General features: G+C 44.2%; 2 protein-coding genes across 11 annotated transcripts in view; both read right to left on the reverse strand.

The window, feature by feature from the left end:
- fars2 (phenylalanyl-tRNA synthetase 2, mitochondrial) overlaps positions 1–9,155 on the reverse strand; it is a 66,240-nt gene extending 57,085 nt beyond the window's left edge. For 2 of the 4 annotated variants that reach the window (XM_032552028.1, XM_032552026.1), the window contains exons 1-2: positions 9,095–9,155; positions 4,770–4,886 (exon numbers count right to left, since the gene is read on the reverse strand). The gene's annotated coding sequence lies outside the window, so the exon portion shown is untranslated. Of the gene's footprint in view, positions 1–4,756; positions 4,887–6,249; positions 6,452–9,094 lie in introns of those variants that run through there. The other 2 variants (XM_032552027.1, XM_032552029.1) reach the window with 2 other exon arrangements.
- The window catches only part of LOC116712074 (NACHT, LRR and PYD domains-containing protein 3-like), a 1,065,068-nt gene that overhangs the window by 913,190 nt on the left and 142,573 nt on the right, over positions 1–9,305 (reverse strand). The gene's annotated exons all lie outside the window — the stretch shown is intronic.

The raw sequence follows: 9,305 nt of genomic DNA on the forward strand, positions 1-9,305 counted from the left end.
AACAAGAAATAAATACCTGAATATTTAACAAAGCCGACATCATCAATCATTTTAGATAACATTTATTTTATTTTGTGACCATTATTACAAATCTTATTATAAGATCCACTGGCTGATTGATTCATTAGGATTTAATCAAAGTGCAAAAGTTGGTTTATTTTAATTATACTTTCTATGTCTAGGAATCCGTATTGTCATATTTTCAGATTTCCTGGCTACTTTTAATATTTTTTCACCGGGCTTAGCGAGTTTTCTGCGTAGCAACCCGAACCAAACCAAACCGAGCCGAACCGAGCCGAACCAAACCAAACCGAGCCGAGCCGACCCGAACCAAACCGAGCCGACCCGAGCTGAGCCGACCCGAACCAAACCGAGCTGAGCCGACCCGAACCAAACCGAGCCGAACCAAACCGAGCCGAACCGAACCGAGCCGAACCGAGCCGAGTCGAGCCGAACCGAACGAGTCGAACCGAACCAGTGGAAACAAAGCTTCAATGTTTTAAAGTTTCCTCTTCAGTCAGCATCTGATTTCTGGACAAACAAACGGGGCACAACTCCTCCTCAGTGGGACCAAAGTTAATTTTTATTAATTTTCTAAGAATGAAGATGAATAAAACCCGGCTGATCGGGTCCAGGATCGACCAGAACAACTCAATAAAATGATCGTCTCCATAACTTTCAGCTCTACCAAACCACAGCGGTTCTGTTATATTTAGACTAGCAGACCTGTAGTTCCCTGGTTACCAGAGGTCAGAGGTCAGCTTGGTGCCTGACGGTAGCATCAGAGGCTAACAGAAGCTAACCTCTCTGTCTGATGCCGTCTCACTTCCTGCTGCTGCTCTATTAAAAGGTCCAGTTGATCTGCTGCTGGAGGAGCAGCAGAAGGTGAGGAATCCACCTGAACACCTGTTAACCTCCACGCCGCCGCGCCGCCGCGCCGCCACAGGCCAGAACCCGCTGCAGCGCTAACACGCTCAGGAGAGGCTGAACAGAGGCTGGAAGTTAAACATGGAAATCTGCGGCACACGGAGACGAGCAAAACGTTTTTGGCTGATTTAGCCGCTCGGCTCTTCAGGGACGTGAGAGAAACAGACGTCTGGTTCCCCCTGCTGGGCCGACAGCCGTCCTCTGGGGGGCGCTGCAGGCCGGGAGCCACTGCTCATAATGAAGGAACAGCGACAGAGAGCCAACACAGAGGGTTTACACCAAAACAAGAGGCGCTGCAGAACCAGAACCAGAACCAGAACCATCCGCTGGCCAGAGAGTCAGCATGTTGATCCGTTCTATCGGTCATGATCCAGGTGAGGGTCGGATCGTAGAAACTGAGAGCTGCTCTTTATTCACTAGAACCGGTCCTGAAGGTCCAAGATGCTCCGTCACACTTGGCTGGACAGCGGTCAGCGCGGACTGCAGGACGGCCGGCGGACAGAAAAACAAAGATCAGTTTTTACGCCTGAGAGTCGACAGCAGCAGTGTTCAGGACCCTCAGCAGCCAGAGACCGGGCCAGGGGCCCGACCAGATCATCAGTCCTGCTGGTCTTCATTCGGACCCTAAAGACTGAAACTGATGGAAATGAAGGAACGTAGACAATCGGTTTAAATCTCTAAGGTCAGAGCTGGGTGGCTGAGGATCAGGAACCAGAAGACGCCAGCAGGCCGTTCCACTGGTTTCTGAACGCATCTTCAAACCTCTGCTGTGTTTCCACACAGACTAAAGAGGCTCCAGAGTGGACTGCTGCTCCACTCGGCCTCTGCAGAACAGCTGGTCTTTCTGAGCTAACCGGTCAACAGTTGGTCAACAGCTGCCAGTCATCTGAGCAGCAACCTGCTGAGAAACCAGCAGCTGACCGGATCAAACCACCTCCACCAGTCCAACCAGTTCCCTTCTCTGGCGGTCAGACCCTGGCCTGTTTGTGCAGTAAGACTGAACGCTGCCGTGGCGACGAGTTGAAACGTCTTTGGGTCGTTAAATTAAAGGGAACCAGTAAATAAAGGAGAAAGCTCAGATCTGGCTGCTAGCGCCCTCTATTGACGACTCATCCTCGCTACGGGCGACTGCTGTCAATAAATCGCTCTGAACTGAACCAGTTCAGGAACTAGAGTTCTTTTATTGGAAACGCTGTGAGAAACTTGAACTCCTTCTTTTCCCCCAACCAAGAGGAGGAAAGTTCAACTTCTCTGGTTGGGATTTTAAGTTTTCATGTTTGGCTGAAAACGGATCAGTGAAAGTTCAACTGAGTTAATAACTTTTATTATTTCATCACCTTCCATCTTTATTTCATCAAAGAACCTGATCAGAAATAAATGAGTTCCTCCAATCAGAACTCACCCAGCTCTGTTGCTAGGTAGAAAAAGAGACTCTACTGTCAACAACCCAACTCTTATCAGATTCTCCATTGTTTAATAGATCTGGGTCCAGAACCGGTCCAGAACCGGTCCAGAACCGTCCGACCGGCCCGTCGGGCTGAACCTGCAGTGAGGATGGAGAGTTCTGGGTTTTTATTCCCACCAGTGGGTCCGTTATTACAGAACCACTGGAGGCTTATTAAAAACCACCAACTGTTCGGAGCAGGAAGAGCAGATGAGACGTTTGGATTTAAACCTTTCTTACTGAGAAACATGAAAATCTTTATGCAAATACAGGCTGCAGCTAAACGCAATACAATACTGTAAAACATTTAAATATTCACATGATTTTACTGATCTGATGGAATATTCTGATGGTCTGACATTTGGGTTTTTATTCTCAGAACCATCAGAAAAAAGGCTTAAAATGTTCCAAACATTTATTTTTTCCCACAGTAATCTATATTTTAGTTGATCTGTTAAAATCTGGACCTTCATCCTGATGAGCTGAGACTCTTTAGGTTCTACCAGAACCGGTCCAGGAGCTTCGTTCTCCTGTCCTGGTGGAGAACCGGCAGATCTCAGATGAAAGAGGAAGCGGGTCGACCCGGAGGTCCGGACTCACTGGCAGGCGGTTCTGACAGTTATGATCGACGTTCATCTGGAAATCTGTTCACCGCTGAACATCTGACAAATAAATACAGAAAATCTGCCAGAACCAAAACCTTAAAAAATATAAAATAATCCAGTTTAACTCTGAACAAACTGAGGAAACCGAGAAATGAAGATCAGATGAAAACGATTAGAGCCAAGAAAAGAGATTTACTGAGACTAAAGTCACAATATTACAAAAAACAAGAAAAGAAAGCTACAGTCAGCGCTAGCTGCTCAGTGCTAGCTGCTCAGTGCTAATAGATCACCGCTAACAGCTAGCTGCTCGGCGCTAACCGCTCAGTACTAACTGAAAACCCTTCAGCAGGTTGACTCCAGTGAAGGCCCTCCGGGGCCCGACACTCTGCTGCCTCTAATTAGCGCCTCCAGGATGATTTTCACAGCTTTTACTGATCAGAATATGACACTTCCAGACTCCACTGAGGGGTCAGAGGTCACAGAAAAGCAGATTTAAAGGGAAAGAGGCTGAAAATGCTGAATGGAAGCAGCTAGATGTTGCACAAGTTTTTCCTTCCCTTGATTTCACCGAGTTCTGAGACGATGGGAGTGTGTTTAACACATTATATAACCGTGTGTGTGTGTGTGTGTGTGTGTGTGTGTGTTGTGTGAGGTGGGCTCAGCAGGTTCAGGAAGGCTTTCCTACAACAGATGGAGGACACCAGCACACAGAGACACAGCGCCAGGAAAACCCAAGAGCTTCCTGCAGAAAACAGATTTATCCACACAGACAGAACCAGAACCACAGAACCAGAACACAGAATCAGAACCGCCTGCTGCTCAGAAACTCAACATGTAACAGAGCCAGAACTCTGGTTCCGGTCAGGAGCTGATGGACGGAAACAGGAAATAAAAAGGAGACGGTTGGCGATTCATCAATAAGAAAATCTGTTATGACCGATAACTGATATTTACTGATATTAATGTATTTCCTTTCACTTTCACCGCCGTGTAAAACCAGTTAAACTCCAGAATCCTGCTCTGCATCCAAACCAACAGCAACAAGATGGAAACAAATATCAGTTCTTAATATCAGTCCAGATTTATTGATCGGACGTCAACACCGATTTATCGTGAATCCCAAGAAACGGAGAGAGAACGGAAACCAGAAACAGGAAGGAAGAGATGAGGTTGGGAAAATAAAAGGAGACAGGAAATAAGAAAAGAGAAGAAAGAAGAGAGGAAGAGCTGCAGGCGATGAGCTGCGACTCGTCCAGATTAACGAACGTCCAGCAGACGCTCCGTCACTAACACAGATACACTGTAAAACAATAAACACTTATTTATCTAGTTTACACTGAAAACATCTGAGTTCAGTCGAATCAAGACAAATTCACTTTTCAACAAGATATACGAGTTTGTTTTAAGTCAATGATTCTTGAATATTAGAGAAAAAGTTTGATTTTTTAACTTGTAACCTGGGAAATGATTCAGTTTTTTGCATTTGTTCTCCAGAGCAGCTCCTGGACTCAGAGGACCAGGAAAAGGTCAGAGTTCAAAGCTGAGGTCACCCTGGGGGTCAAGGCCTTGGTTTCCATGGCGTCGGCCTGACATTAAACACAGCGACCGGCGGCGCGTTGGGAATCGTTCAGTTTAAACAGTTTAGTTATTCATCCTGAGTCGGACGGCCGCCGGTCGTTGCGTTCCCAGCCGGACTGACATTCAGGAGGCCTGGAGCCCTTCACGGCGCAGACTGAACATCAGTTTTATTTAACACGTCTGGAAATGTCAGAGTGTTTACCGGCTGGTTTTACCTCTCCACAGAGGAGGCCGGTCGATCTGCAGCGGTCCGGCTCGGGTCCCAGACGGGTTCTTCCGCCGTCTGAACACGGGAGGAAGCGATCGATGGCCGAGACGCCGCGGTCCTTGATCTGCCAGGTGGAAAGGAGACGGAAAACTCAATCTGCAGCTCACGGCTCAGCGATACGGAAACAATCAGCCGGAGAATCAAAGCAGCTCATCAGGGCTGAGAGGGAAGCTGCTCCGACCATCAGGCTTCATTACATCCAATCAGCTCACAGGGTTCAGCGGCAGAGCGCCGCGCCGCCAAACCGCTGCACAACACAGGCCCAAAACGTTACCTTATGGTGAGGCTCACACTGGCTTAGGTAGCTAAAACGCTAACTGTGCTAACCCTAAAGCACTAAGAGTAAACAGTTGTTCTGCTAACGCTAAAGCAACAAATTATTTAGCAGAAGCTAAGATTAAAGAGCTAAAATAACAGCATTTAGTTCAAGCTATAGCTAAAGCGCAGGAGCTAACACTAAAGTTCTACAACAACTTAATATTTAGCAGGAGCTAACTCTAAAATGCTACAACACTACTTAGCAGAAGCTAATCCTAAAGCTCTACAACAAGGTCATATTTAGCAGGAGCTAGCATTAAATGCTCTAGTTACATAGTGTTTAGTTGAAGCTAATGTTACAGCACTACAATAACATTATTTAGAGGATGTAGATGTGCAACAACAGTAGTATTTAGCAGAAGCTAACATTAGGAAACTACAACAACATAACAGTTATCAGAAGCAAATGCTAACGCGCTACAAAAACAGTTTAATCCTAATTTTAAAACAACACAATATTTAGTTTAACACTTTAGTGCTACATCATATGAATTAGCAAAAGCAAATGCTAAATAACATGCTAACGCAGTAAAACAGACTTCACAATAAAAGCATGAAAGTAAACTTCTACTTGAATCTTTGACAGTCGATAACCAAAACAACACAGTCAAACTTTATTCAACGGAAGTAAATCAGAATTTATTAGAAATAAATTATCTACGGGAAGCTAAGTTCGCTAAACGTTTTCAAAGTTGTCAAAACCACTAAACTCCGTTAGCTCTGCTGTTAGCGCCTTAGCGGAAGTGTGCCACCACTGGCAGTTATAAATAACCTGAAGTGAATTTGCCCCAGGCAGGCATGGAGCCGCTAAAGCCCGGATCTTCCGGTTCCCGTTCCCGTTCCCAAGCCTCCATCCGGCCGTCACTCAGCTCCCGTCTTTAATGCAGCCTGTTCTCCCCGAGTCTCTTTTGGAGAGATTTAATACTTTTCAACAAACTATTTATATTTAATATAAATCAGTGGCTTTGAGGAGGTTGGAGCAGCTGCTGCAGTGAACCGGAGCTGACTCCCTGTAATGTGGCTGATGTTGTTGCTGTTATTGCGCAGAACGTTGAGTTTCTCTCGAGTCTTGGTGCAGCTGAAGCTGACAGGAAGTGATCAGAGCCGACCTGGGACTGGGAGATGAGGCGTGACGGAGGATGAGAGGCGCTGCGGCCCGGTGAGACAGAAGCTGCTCCTGATCTGCAGGATTCAGAGGATGAGTGGGGAAGAGTCGGTCCGGTCGGCTGGGACTGAAGGAAATCCTCCTTTATTGATCTGAGAGCAGAGCAGTCCGTCAGGCTGACAGACGCCGCAGGAGCCGGAAACAAACATTTCAAACTATTTATTTATTAAACTGGCGTTTTTCTCAACGTAAAGGAACAGCAGGAAGTATTCTGAGTCTCTATTTGTAGAAATATTTAGCCACGTTTGGACTTTCACAGCTCTGCCTTTCTTTCTATCAGAATCCCAAAGTTTTACTTAATCTGATAACGTCGGCCTCCATTATGATTAATAATCCATAATAATTAATAATCCATCTTCCTCCTCTGCCATGTGGTCCGTCCGTTTTTCCTCAGTCTGCTGCAACTTGTAGTGATTATAACTCAGCTGTACTTACATCATGACGCAGGTGATCTTCCGGTTCACCTGTCTGGTTTTAAACCAGGTCATATCGCAGAGCACAGCCTGTTAGTGCAACTCACCTCCTAAATACTTACAATAATTCACCTGTTTCTGTTTTTTGTAGTGTTTAGCTCAGATATTCTAAAAAAATTATATTTTTTTCTAGATATGCCTAGCATGCTATTAGCTGGTGTTTGAAAAGCAGCCAATCCAGAAGTGGCATTTATTTTCCTTGATGTTGATTGGCTGATTCCCAAACAGGTAGATAAAGAGACAGCAGCTTCACATGTATCACTAAAACTATTTCTACTGCGCGTGTTCATACATATTAAGGTATATGTAGTGAGTTTTTAGAAAAGGGTTTAAGTTTGTAGGGACTATAATATCATTCAACATTTCCTCTAAATCAGAGGTTTAACTGACATTTGTTGACTTTGACGTTGATTGGACTCCACAGGCTCTGACTTCCTGTTTCTGGTGATTCCCTCCAGAACCTGCTGAGACCTGCTTCTGTTTAAACTCAGATTAAACTTTTTAATTTGAGAATTAAGTTCTGCAGAATTTAGTATTTATGGTTCTGAAAGTTTAGCTTATAGCGTTTCTAAAATATAACCAAAACACACTTTTTAAAATAAAAGTCACAAACTTTACTTCCTTCACAAATGTTTGAGACTTTTTGGCCTCCATATATTCAAAACTTTTTTTTTTTTTTAAAAAGGACAAAATTAAAACTCAAAGATAAAATAATAATAAATGGATAAAAAAGGACCAGAAAATGAGAAAAATGTCACAAACATGTGACAAATGTCTAAAAGTCATTTAGATCTATGAACTGTGTTAGCCTAACACAATGTGTGTATTTGTTGGGTTTCAGCAAACACACCGGTCTAAAAATGGACCGGGTCGCATCTGCGCCAACAAAGAACCAACATGGGCCGACACACACAGCCGGAACCGTGACCTTTACTGTCACAGACAGACGGATATCAGGAGTCAGGATGTGTCTGTGACCTTTTACACATCCAGGCTAAAGATCACACACACACACACACACACACCAACACACACACACACACACACACACACACACACCCACACACACACACACACACACACACAGAGAGGTCATGGGGTTTAGCAGTACAGGAAGTAGACTCAGAGATAGTAACCCAGTTTAAACCCATTAAAACATTTAGAGCTCATCATTAGGAACACATCAGCAATGGCATTTTAAAGATTTTGTTCTTTCAACAATTAGCAGCTGGTTAGCAGCTCCCTGACCTCTGACCCCAAATCCAAGAGGAGTTTAAAGGGAGGCTTCATGGACACAGAGAGGAGGAGGAAGTTTAAATCATCACATCCCCTACTCCACAGGAGTCAAACTCCAGTCGCTGTCCTGCAGGTTTTAGATGAGCCACAGGTACAAAACACTGGAAGGAAACAGTTTAATTTCCTCCTGCTGGTGTGGACCGGTTCTCCAGAACCTTAATGACCTCATTATTCTGTTCTGGTGCTGCAGCAGAGGCTCATCTAAAGGTTGCAGGGCAGCAGCCCTCCAGGACTGGAGTTTGACACCCCTGCCCTACTCCAACACCTCTCTGCCCGGCTTTCTGACCAGACAGATTTAAAAAGCAGCAGCAAAAGCAAAAGAGGTAGATTAGCATATATAGCTAAGAATTGATGGAGTCATTCAGGAGGTGTTGCTGTGAAATATTTTCTCTGCTGCCTGGATATTGAGCTGTTAGCATGTCAGGCTGTCATGAGACTGTTATACAGCAACAGTCTTCAGTCAGAGGCCTCTTTGGATGTGTTGCAAGACAGACTGCTACAGGAGAGCCTTCCTGCACACAGGCCACATCATCTCTTTAAATATTCTTACAGTGACATTTAGTTTTTCCTTTGGGATAAATCAAATATTTTTGAATTGATAAAATCAGATTAATAAAGTGAAGCCTTATTTCCGTTTTGGGAACATGTAGCTTTGTTACTTTTCTTTTAACAGTTCTGGTTCTGTAGAGTCCAGTTTAAGAACTGTCACAGTAGAACCTACTAGCTGTATATTAAAGGTTGTCGGAGGTTTAAATAGCTTTGTGTCTGCATAAACATGAGGGTTAAGTTAATTTAAAGCAGCTGCAGCTCAGCCAGTTATCTCTGCAGCAGGGTTGCTCACATGTTGACCCAAAACAAAGACGTTTTATGTGTACAATAAAGCTGTGAAAAAGCAGAACCACCACCAGTTAGTGGGGTGTAGTGAAGAATTTAACCCTCGTGGTGTAGTTCATTCATTAAAGCCTCATGTTTCTCTACTTAAAAACATATTTATAGGTTAAAGAAGCAAAGCTAACTCACCTTCTGTCACTCTCCTGTGTTGGGCTGTTGTTTAGCTGGCGGAGGTGCGCCTGTACGGCTTAAATGCAATAAATATTCTATTACGTCTAAAACGTATATTTATTATATTATTAATCTTTACATTTTTAAACCGAGTTTGTTTTCAAAATAAAACAAATAATCAAATTGTGATTAACATACAATTTGAAATAGTTGCTTCTGTTCAGGCACG

Source organism: Xiphophorus hellerii, chromosome 21, assembly GCF_003331165.1.
Source record: "Xiphophorus hellerii strain 12219 chromosome 21, Xiphophorus_hellerii-4.1, whole genome shotgun sequence".
In the NCBI taxonomy this organism is placed as follows: domain Eukaryota; kingdom Metazoa; phylum Chordata; class Actinopteri; order Cyprinodontiformes; family Poeciliidae; genus Xiphophorus; species Xiphophorus hellerii.